This window comes from Triticum urartu, chromosome 7 (genome assembly GCF_003073215.2).
Source record: "Triticum urartu cultivar G1812 chromosome 7, Tu2.1, whole genome shotgun sequence".
NCBI classification, from domain to species: Eukaryota; Viridiplantae; Streptophyta; class Magnoliopsida; order Poales; family Poaceae; genus Triticum; species Triticum urartu.
In genome coordinates this window covers 67,462,223-67,472,317 of record NC_053028.1, presented here as the reverse complement: position 1 = coordinate 67,472,317, position 10,095 = coordinate 67,462,223, and the positions used below count along the sequence as shown (strand labels likewise).

Here is a 10,095-nt window from a genome sequence, read left to right as displayed (position 1 = left end):
GATGATGCAGCCAGCGGCCCTCCAGGCTTGAATGTTCTCCTTGACGAGAGCCATTGGGCAGGCAGCACTGCTCTTAGTGTTCTCAAACATCCTCGCATTAGGCTCCTTCTATATTCTCCAATGGATTAGGATAGTGATCGTATCCAAGTTGTGCCGCATATTCTTTGGAGGGAGTTTTTTCGCCTTAAGTATACCTGGCCAAACTTCGGGCCGGGCCGGGCTTCGGGCCGGGCCTAGCCAAGCCCGAGCCAAAAAACCTGGGCCTGAGCCCGGCCCGGCCATCGGGCCTAGTTTTTGGGCCCAAGCCCGGCTCGAACATGCAAAAGCCCGCCGGGCCTCGGGCCACGGGCCGGGCCCTTTCAGAAACCTGCAAAAATGATGGGCCCAGGACCGGCCCGGCCAGGCCACCGGGCTCAAAATCTAGGCCCGAGCCCGGCCCGGGAGCAGCATCGGGCCGGGCCGGGTCGGGCTTTTTCGGGCCGGGCCGGGCTACCCATGGCCAGGTCTAGCCTTAAGATACCAATTCTCAGTATCAGTGGAGTCCATATCTTGCATAGGGAAGTCTGTGGTCGTCCATTCATGGAAACACTACCAGACCTGGTGGGTGAAGAGGCAGTGCATGAACATGTGCGTGCACGTTTTGGGGACACCAATGCAGCAAGGTAGACCGGGAAGGATGAGTTGCTCGGAAAGCCAGTTGTCAGGGGTGAGGCAGCGCTTGTGAACAACTAGGCACATGAAGAACTTAAACCTAGCAGTTGCCTTTGACTGGCCTGCAAATCGCATTAACGAAGGCGAAGCAAGGACTGGCTGCAAAGAAGAGGCCACAAGCACCATTGACCATCATGTGGACACACTAGCGAGAGAGAACAGTTTCTTGAGAAAGATCCCAAACTCTGAATAATTGGGCGACAAAATCACACCTGAGATATCTCTGATCAAGGCATTTTCGACAGCTGCCGCCAAGCCACAAGAGTCACAGACAAAGGAGAAGAGAGCCGGCGCGACATCGGTGATATAGCGCACATCCTTAAGCGAGAACCTGGATCCAGTCCCGTTCCCGAAACAGATGTGGAATTATGGGTCTAAAAATGTAGAGAGTAATTAGGAAGATCATACCCGATCAAGATTGTGGAGGGTGAATTGGGAGAACGGTCGGCTATGATCCCCGACCGTGAGTGGCAGGGGCATTAGGTCAAGAGGCAGCCTGGATTGAGGCGTCCACTCGACAGTGGATCTTTGGCTGCTTCTCACTTCTGTGTTGTCTAAGTTGATGTAACACGTGAGTTAGACAGAGCCCTTATGTAGCGTTTCAGGGATGCAGATCCTTTCTTTGTCAAAACATGGTTTGTGTAGCTTGTGCTTGGGCCACCGGCATGGCGTTTCCTTGTTTGTTAATCGTGTTCACATTGTTGGGCCCGCGTGAAGGGACATATCTATCTTTTTGTCCCTTTTTCTTCTCCAAGCTCCCTCCGGTCATTAATCCATATCCGCATCAACCCTTGCTATAGCAAACATAATGCATGACTAGAGGACACCACATCTGGTATTAGAGCTTAGACGCTCAACTCGGTATTATTTTCCTCGATGTCATTTTACCTCAATGTGGAAATGTCCGATCTTATTCAAAAATAGGAGGTCTTCATGAAGACCTGTCTTGTTTCCGAAATATAGGTACAGAAATTCAATAGCGGTTGGATCAGGACAAAAGTGATCTCTCGGGAAGCCAAGGAAGGAAGAACATACCGCGGAAAATGCCAACGGAGGCTGAGCACCAGGGAGCTTGTTTTTCAAATTTCATTTTTCCAAAGTGCAAATATTTTTGAATTTATTCGTGAACACACATACACATGTATACCATGTATGCGCAAAATTTCACAGCATTATACTTTCACATGTGGCGTACAGAAAAAAGACAAATACACATTTTTAAACGGGCATTTTATTTTTGTTGTTGGGCTGGAACTTTTTTTTGTACAGCCTACAAATCACAACATTTTTAAATGAAATTTAACATGTTCTCGTGGAATACATATATGTTTCCATGGTTTTTTTTTTCAGATTTTTTGAAACTTCTAAATATGCTTTCAGATATTTTCAAAATACCAAGCTCCATGGAGCTCGGCCTCCAAAAATCCGCACATGAACATACCTCCGTTTGTTCAAGCCACTTATTGGTCCAAATTCTCAGAAAAATCACCTACTTGGCGAAAATGATAGTGCTATAGGAGTGCGACAGCCGCAAATGACAAGGTTGAATCAAATTTTGAGAGCCAACGAACAAGAGATGGGCATGCAAAGGTACGAAATGCTTGGAGCACAACAAGCTGATGTCTCCAAGATGCAGCCTGGTCAGCTTACAAGATGGAATAATCAGCAGGGTGCTAGGCAAACATGTCTATTATATCAGCCATTCAAGGCATGTGAACTGAGCCCATGACTCCACCTGTACAACAGATTCTCGGTGCTCCACAAAGCACTTTGCTTTGTCAGTACTTTCAGATTCCAGGTACTTCAGTTGCTTTATATAACAAAAAATGTGAATGCCATAAAACTTCAATCATTGTTTTCCTTTGATTTTGTTTGTTTTTATCATGTTGCAGTGTCTGAGAATATGATCTCAAGGAGGAAATATTTTGTAAGGTGAGAGAATCCTTCATTTTATACTCCCTCTGCATCAAAATATAAGATGTTTTTGTAGGCTAGTTTAGCCTACAAAAAGGTCCTATATTTTTGGTACGAGGGAGTATATGTGTATTATCTGTTCTTAAATCTATAGGTATATTCCTAATATGTGGTAGTTATGCACAGTTGCTTTAGTAAACCCAATTTTGTAATTAAGGTTCTTGTATATGTACTGGGATACCGTGTTTACTTGAACTTGTATTTCAATGCAGAAGCCTTACTAGCTGAATGACCAAATCAAGTTGATGAGTTGTTGATGTTTTTTTGTTAAATTTGAACAGCTCGGACTAATTGTATAGCTGCAATATTTCATTGCAAATCAAGTCTTGGAAAGATGCTTATTTTCCTCAGTTTTTGGAACTGGCTCGTAGAGTCATTCTTCCAACAATAACAGAGGTCACTTGTCCTTTTCCTAGAGGTAAATCTTCTTCATTGATGATTTTGCGCATCCCTGTCACTTAAACCCTTGGTTGCATCTCCATACAGGAACAAAATACTCATCACTACCTGAAGCACAAGCTAATCAATACAAACGCAAAGCAAATTTCAAGAAATCAATCAGAAGGGTACTAGATTTAATGTTGTTGTAGAAGAGTGATGTGCACGAGGGTTTGAAGGTGGACCTCCCCAAGTATGAAAAATGCATACATCATTTCCTGGCTCTTCTTGAGAGGACTAAAACTTGCCAAGCAAAGATGAATACAGGATATCAGTTGCAGAATTGTGAAGAGCAGACTAAAGTCATCAATTTTACTGGCAATGCATCCCCAACTAGTGGTGGTAATGAAAGGTAGGTAAAAGCGATATTAAGATCAACTCTTCCTTTTAATGCTATTCTATGTATTTGTTTTGAGATATCAAAATAGAACACTAAGATATATTGAATAGCTAAAACTGTCAAAAAACATGTCATCCTTAATAGCTTAAACAATACTTTCTTTTTGTTTATACAATTGTAAAGTAACCAATGTCATTAGCAATTCTGCTTACCGTGACACAATCTATTTACTGTGTTTAGCCTTTCACTTGCAGTAGACAGCAAAAGCAACCTGCAGATGCTAGCATTTTGTAGTCACGGCAACACAACTATGGCTAGAACAACACCACCTCATCAACAGAGCAATGTCAACCACTTTCTAGGAATGCCAAGTCCATCCTTCTCTTCACCGAGATCGTTGCAGTCTTGCGCCTCTAGTATGCTCGACTCCTTAAGCCCCTCACTAGTTGCAAATCCCGTGGTAGCACCACCATCACCATGTGCTTGAGTGCCCATGATTTCAATCGACGTTGACAGCATAACTGCCTTCTTGATGAATGGCAATGCAGCAGCAGCACCACTAAAAGGAAATGGTTCTAACCAAGTCACTCCTATTGAACCAATAACACCAGCCTCATAAATTCAGGCAGACATAGTAGCTGGTCATGGAGATATTCTGGCGCAAGGTGGAGACGGAACACCGGTGACTAAGAAGCCCATCGACCGACTAATGGATGTGCTGAGTGTACCACATGGCTGAGCTCATTCATAGTTCATGAATTGTTCCAATCACTTATACTGACAGTTATGTTCTTGTTTTGTATGAAACCTCAGATAAGATCTTCATCACCTGCAGCGCTACGCAGCTCTGCTAATTCAATTTGGTTGTACCTCAGCATGAGCGACACTGTACCACATGTGAAAATCGGCACGACGTTGGATTGCAAATTCTCCCTGCAGCAGCAGGGTGGATCTAATATTTTGAACAAAATGAAGCGATTTTTCAATCATACAGTGTTGCGATCTGAATCACTACCACTGGGGAGCATGGATGACGGTTGTATGTCATTTGTGTGTGGGGCCTCGGAATCTGGATCAAGCAGTGAGGTAATAAACTTTAAGAGGCCGAAAGCACAGGTATAGCTCCTGCTATTTTGTGTGATGAAGCCACTTCTTGGATCCTGCGATACCAACCACAGAATAAAATTAGATGGAAATTCTAATAGTTTTCCACTTTGTGGTCCACCAGTTGCAATTGTCGAATAATCATCGGCTCAGGGACCTTCCAAATACCAAGGCTGCACTAATTTTGGAGCTAAAGTAAGGCTTAGAACTCGATCAGGAGACAAGTGATCTGTCGAGAAGGCAAATAAGAAAGAACATACCTCTGTGACTATTTAGAATTTATATGGCCTGCTCAACATCACTATTTAGTATGTCACGAGACTTACTTCACATCAACGGAGTATGAAGAGCATAATGCCGAATGACAATCCAGTTGATAGTACGGGTGACTGGATTAATAAACATCTCTAGCAAGTAGTAGTGAGAAACTATTCAGATAACATAGTAGATGTTAACTTTGCCATGTTCTTTGTTTGTGCATGAGTGCTCTACTTAATGGAGTTTCATGTCCCTTCTAGCTGGCACAGAAGATGGACTTCTAAGGAATCTAAGCCTATGGATGTTATGAACAGACTATCTCCAAATGCTCGGATTCATTTTAGGGATCAGAGAGAGCTGAATATATTGCATATGTGTTTGTTTCGACGATATTTCAACACAAGATGGGATGGATATGCTTATAGTTGAGTCAACCCGAGTCGAGCATAACTTGTGTGTTGAAGCCATTTCTTGGCTACTGCTATCTTGTGTGTTGAGGCCACTTCTTGGATCCTGCTACAGAAAAGATGCAGTAAACATGCATGTAATAAACATTATCGATAGTGAATTGTTTGTAAAGGAATCCAAACCAGCGAAAAAGATAAACTTAAGTACTTACATAATGTGCAACAATCATCAAACTGGAAACAGTTGTGAAATATAATGGCATGCTCATATGCCAGGAGAGATAAGTTAATATTGTTAACAGCTTCCCTCTCTCTACCTTTGACTGTAAAGGTTTTGAGGCAAAAGACTTGCATTTTCATTAATTAAGAAAAGAGAGAATTTCCCTGTTAATTTGCAGCAAATAGGGTGGAAACTGAACTGTAAAGGTTGGAGTTCATCATCTGTTTTAAGTTATGAATCGGATGAAAAAAAGCCATGGTCTTTGTTGACTGGTTTAGGGAGTATGACCCAACGGAGAAGGAACTGAAAGATGCTATCATGTACTGGCAATGACATTTCTATCTCAAAGATATGTTTCCTCTTAGTGATCGTCCGGTGTCTGGGTTGTCAAAGAGTGAGAAGTTAATGGATCTTCCGAAACAAAGGCTACAGTAATTGTCAAGCTAAAGTATGGCTTACAAATCGATCAAGACACAGGTGATCTCACGAGAAAGCAGAGGAAGAAAGAAAGAACATACTGATTTGTGTCGAAGCCACTTCTTAGCTCCTGCTATCTTGTGCATTGAAGACACTTCTTGGATAATGCTATAGAAGTATAGAACCAACACAATAAATTGAAATAGAAAGTACCAATAGTTTTCCTCTTGGTGATCCTCTGGTGTCCAAATTGTCGAAGTGAGAGAAGCTTATTTCTGGTCATGATTTTTTTATATCATAAAAGTACATCATAATAACAAAACCCTATTACCTGTGTATTTTCAAATACATGGAGTAATGACGAAGCCTCTACTATGTAATAAAAAGAAAATACTTTCTGAAGTCTATCTTTTGACATATTCGATTCGAACCAGAACAATCTTAGGTATCCACATATCGTCCGATAGAGTCGAAGCTTGTACTACCTCTTGTACTAGCGCAGATTGGGCCATCGCACATGGTTAAAACCTCCTGTCGCAAACACATTTTTGAACCATCCCCATCCTGTCCTCATTCCAACAATGTTGTTTGGGCAATTCGATTTTAAGCCACTACTTAGTTTGGACTTTGATGATTTGCCACTGCTTATATTGTAATTGGACAAGCCCGACCAAGCGCCGGTGCGGGGATGCGCGCAACACCGTGAGAGGTCATGGCCACCAACAGCCGCCGCTAGATATGCTGAACATCGGAACCGGACTTTCATGCTGAACATTTTGATATATTATACGTTTTTTTTCAACATCATATGCAAAAGATATAGTCGTTTTACGTTTTCATAACACTTATTTTGCAAAACATGTCGAAATTTATGTTTTTAAATTTCCCTAACTACTAGATGTAGTAACATAACTATATCTCGAAGGATTTTAGTTTTTGAAGTTTTTATCATTTTATTTTGTTTTTTTCAAAACTGAAAGGGTGTGCGTGAATAAGCACATGCAATCCGTATCGAATGAGGCCAGAATTTTAAAAAGAAACTTACATTTTTAGCGGCTCGATGTTGAATAATATTGTACCACTCAACTAGTTTTTATCTTTTTAGCTCTTGATTCTCCAGAATCCGCTTTTGGGAAACATCCCACAGAATCATGTAGAATCAATCATCGAGTTCTTTTCTGAGATTGTATTTAGTGATTGTGGGATGAGTTGTGTGCTGAAATGTCTATAATGTTCCTGAACTAAAGCTCGGTGTTGAATTGCCAACACTTCGTTGCACCATTCATCCGTTCACATTAGCAATTTTATTTTTACATACTTGCACCATTCATCCATTAATACCTTCACAGTAGCATCGTGCATTCACGATAGCAAAAAAAATTACATACTTGCACCGTTCATCCATGCATCTAGGAAAAACTAGCAGCATTAATCCATTCATCAAGCAAATCATCAACTAAAAATCAACATACATCCGTCTAACAAACATCCAATTATCCATGTACAAGAGAAAGGAACAAACAAGAGACAGAGAGATGAAGAGAGGCTCACCCCAGCTAGCAATCAAAGGAGACGAATTGCTGGCAGGTGGTGGCGACGAGGGTCACCACCGGGGTTGGAGGAGGCTGGGAGGACAGTTGCAGGGCGGAGCTCAGCAGGGATCGGAGGAGGCCGGGCGAAGGACGGCAAGGCCCGCCGGGTTGGGCCGCGTCGGGCTGCGCTCGCCGGCTGCTGCAGGGTCGGTCGTCGCTCGTCAGAAGGGAGGAGAAGAGGACGGGCGGCGCAACGAGGAACCCTAGCTCGTCGCTCGATTCATTTGGCACCGGGTGGGGATCCAGCGAGGAGACAGCACAAGCCGGGCCCAATCGTTTTCTCGAGGGGAGGCAGTTCGGCAGTGGGTGGGCATTTTGTTGGTAAATTCGGGTAGACTCCTAAAAGCCAAACGTTTTCTTTTGAGGGGACTCCGTAAGAGCATCTCTAGCAGCCCCTTAAAACCGCGCGCGCCATACAATTCCGTCGACTCTACGGGTTTGGCCCTTTTTTGGTCAGACCAGAGCCTTTATAGTCACCCCGGCCCGTAAATTGGCGCGAAAACAGCCCCTCTCGCACAGTATAACTAAGCGTTCGTGGCCGATATACTGCGCCAAACCCTATCCCTGCGCTACTGCAATCCCTCCTCTCCCCTCTTCATTTCTCGCCGCCGGCGACACTCCAATCCGCCACCCAACTCCACCATGTAGCGCAGGATGTGGTTCTCGGGCCCCGGCGCCGGCGGTGGCGATGACCACGATCGGAAGTGATGCGTTGCCGCCGATGCCGCGATGAAACGGAGTGCCCAGAGGTACCTCGACCGAGGCCTACAGCCATCGTCGTCGCTCCTCTACTGCGAAACGGAGGAGTACGACCAGGCGCTTCTGTCCTCCGGCACGGGCAGCTCCTTCGCTGGTGCATCGAGCTCCCGTACGATGCTCATGCCAGTGCAAAAGAGCTAAAGGAGCTCCCGCCGCTCCGCGCGGTGAAGAGGGAGCCGGAGCAGCGGGACAAAGGTGGACGCCTTCGAGCCCGCCATCCTCACGCGTAGTGCGCGGGAGGAGGAAGAGGAGGTGGAGCAGTGCCGTCGATGGCACACTGACCTCGACAAAAGCAGGGGCTCACGGAGGTGCAGGAGTTTGAGGACAACTTTGTAGTATGGCACTGCGAAGCCAAGGCGCAGGACGACATCTAAATCGACCTCGGCTATGATGGTGAGGACTGAGCTCCTCCACCGCCACAGCGTCGCCGCCGCACCTGGATGGCTCCGGTGAGCCAAATTTTAGCATTAGGGTTAGGGTGGTCATTGCTCCACCGATCTAGTTTGTAAAAAATCAACTATGTATGACTTTTGTATGTTGATCAAGTAACTATGAACGCTAGTACTTCTACTGTAGTAGTTCCATTTCTCACGCGAAGTTTTGATTTCAAAATTTACTGGTTCATTTAAAGTTTTTGTTCTGCCGCAGCTGTTTTCGGCCCGTATTCGAGGCATGCCGCGAACTGTAAACGCACTTTTAAGGTCAGCGATATAACACTACAGGAAACTGCTAGTTTGTCGTATGTGGATAACATACGGCAAAGACGTAAATCCAGACGGCAAAGAGTTTGTCGTCAGGAAGTAGAAGGCAAAGAATAATCAGCAAAGAATACTTTGCCGTCTACTATTTTTTCTGCTTGACGGCAAAGACTTTGCCGTCAGTCTATACCTTCTGCCGTCAGCGGGTAAAGCCAGACGGCAAAATATTGCAGCAGACGGAACAGATGGACTGACGGACGGCGTCAAGTGTTTTGCCGTCTACCGGCCGTCCAGGCAGACGACAAAGTCTATTAACTTTGCCGTCAACTGTCGCGGTAGGCAGACGGGAAAAACTCATACTTTGCCGTCTGTCGTTCTTCGCCAGTGGGCAAAATAGCTGGACTTTGCCGTCTGTGGATCGTTCCCCAGTAGGCAAAGATGCATACTTTGTCGTCTGGTAGGGCTGTCCCAGACGGCAAATAGTCACCTCTTTGCCGTCAACCATCCTGTTTGCCAGACGGCAACATTCCAGCAGAAGCACAGGCTAGCGACATGTGGCAGTTTTGCCGTCTGTCCCTAGACGACAAAGCTTTTTTTTATAATCTCCAATTTTAATACACAATTAAACAATTTAATACATAATATAGTAATTGCCTTGATCCATAACCAAAGATCCTTAGAGCACAGAACCATAACAGGACAGCATAGTTCCATAGCAAATATAAGCAACAATGAACAAAGTTCCATAGCATATAGTCCCAGGACAAAGTTCCATAGCATACAAGATTGAATGGTGACTGTCACATTTTGGCACAAGAACAAATAATGTGCTTGAAATCATCAATATGCCAAACAGACAAAAGAACCACCAACCATACTCGATCTCATACATTCGGAGAACCACCAAAGTTGTTGTCGCTTGGGCCTCGTGCATGTGAAGATCTATCAGTATTAGATCCATGGCCTGATTGATGAGGCATCGGCATAGCGGGCATACCATTCTGGGTACAATAAGCCTGCAAATTATGTTTGAGTGAAGATTAAGTACTGGTGGTAAAAGAGTTCATGTATGTCTTTGGCAATTAAGGAACTAACCGCAAACATTGCAAAGCATTGACTAGTTTGTGCCAACACCGCCTGCTGCACCGCGTGCTGCACCGCTTGCTGTGTCCTCTCA

The 10,095-nt window shown here is 44.5% G+C and overlaps 1 pseudogene; it reads left to right on the top strand.

The window, feature by feature from the left end:
* The first annotated feature begins 495 nt into the window (after positions 1–495).
* On the top strand, positions 496–4,766 carry LOC125518372 (annotated as a pseudogene).
* The last annotated feature ends 5,329 nt before the right edge of the window (positions 4,767–10,095 follow it).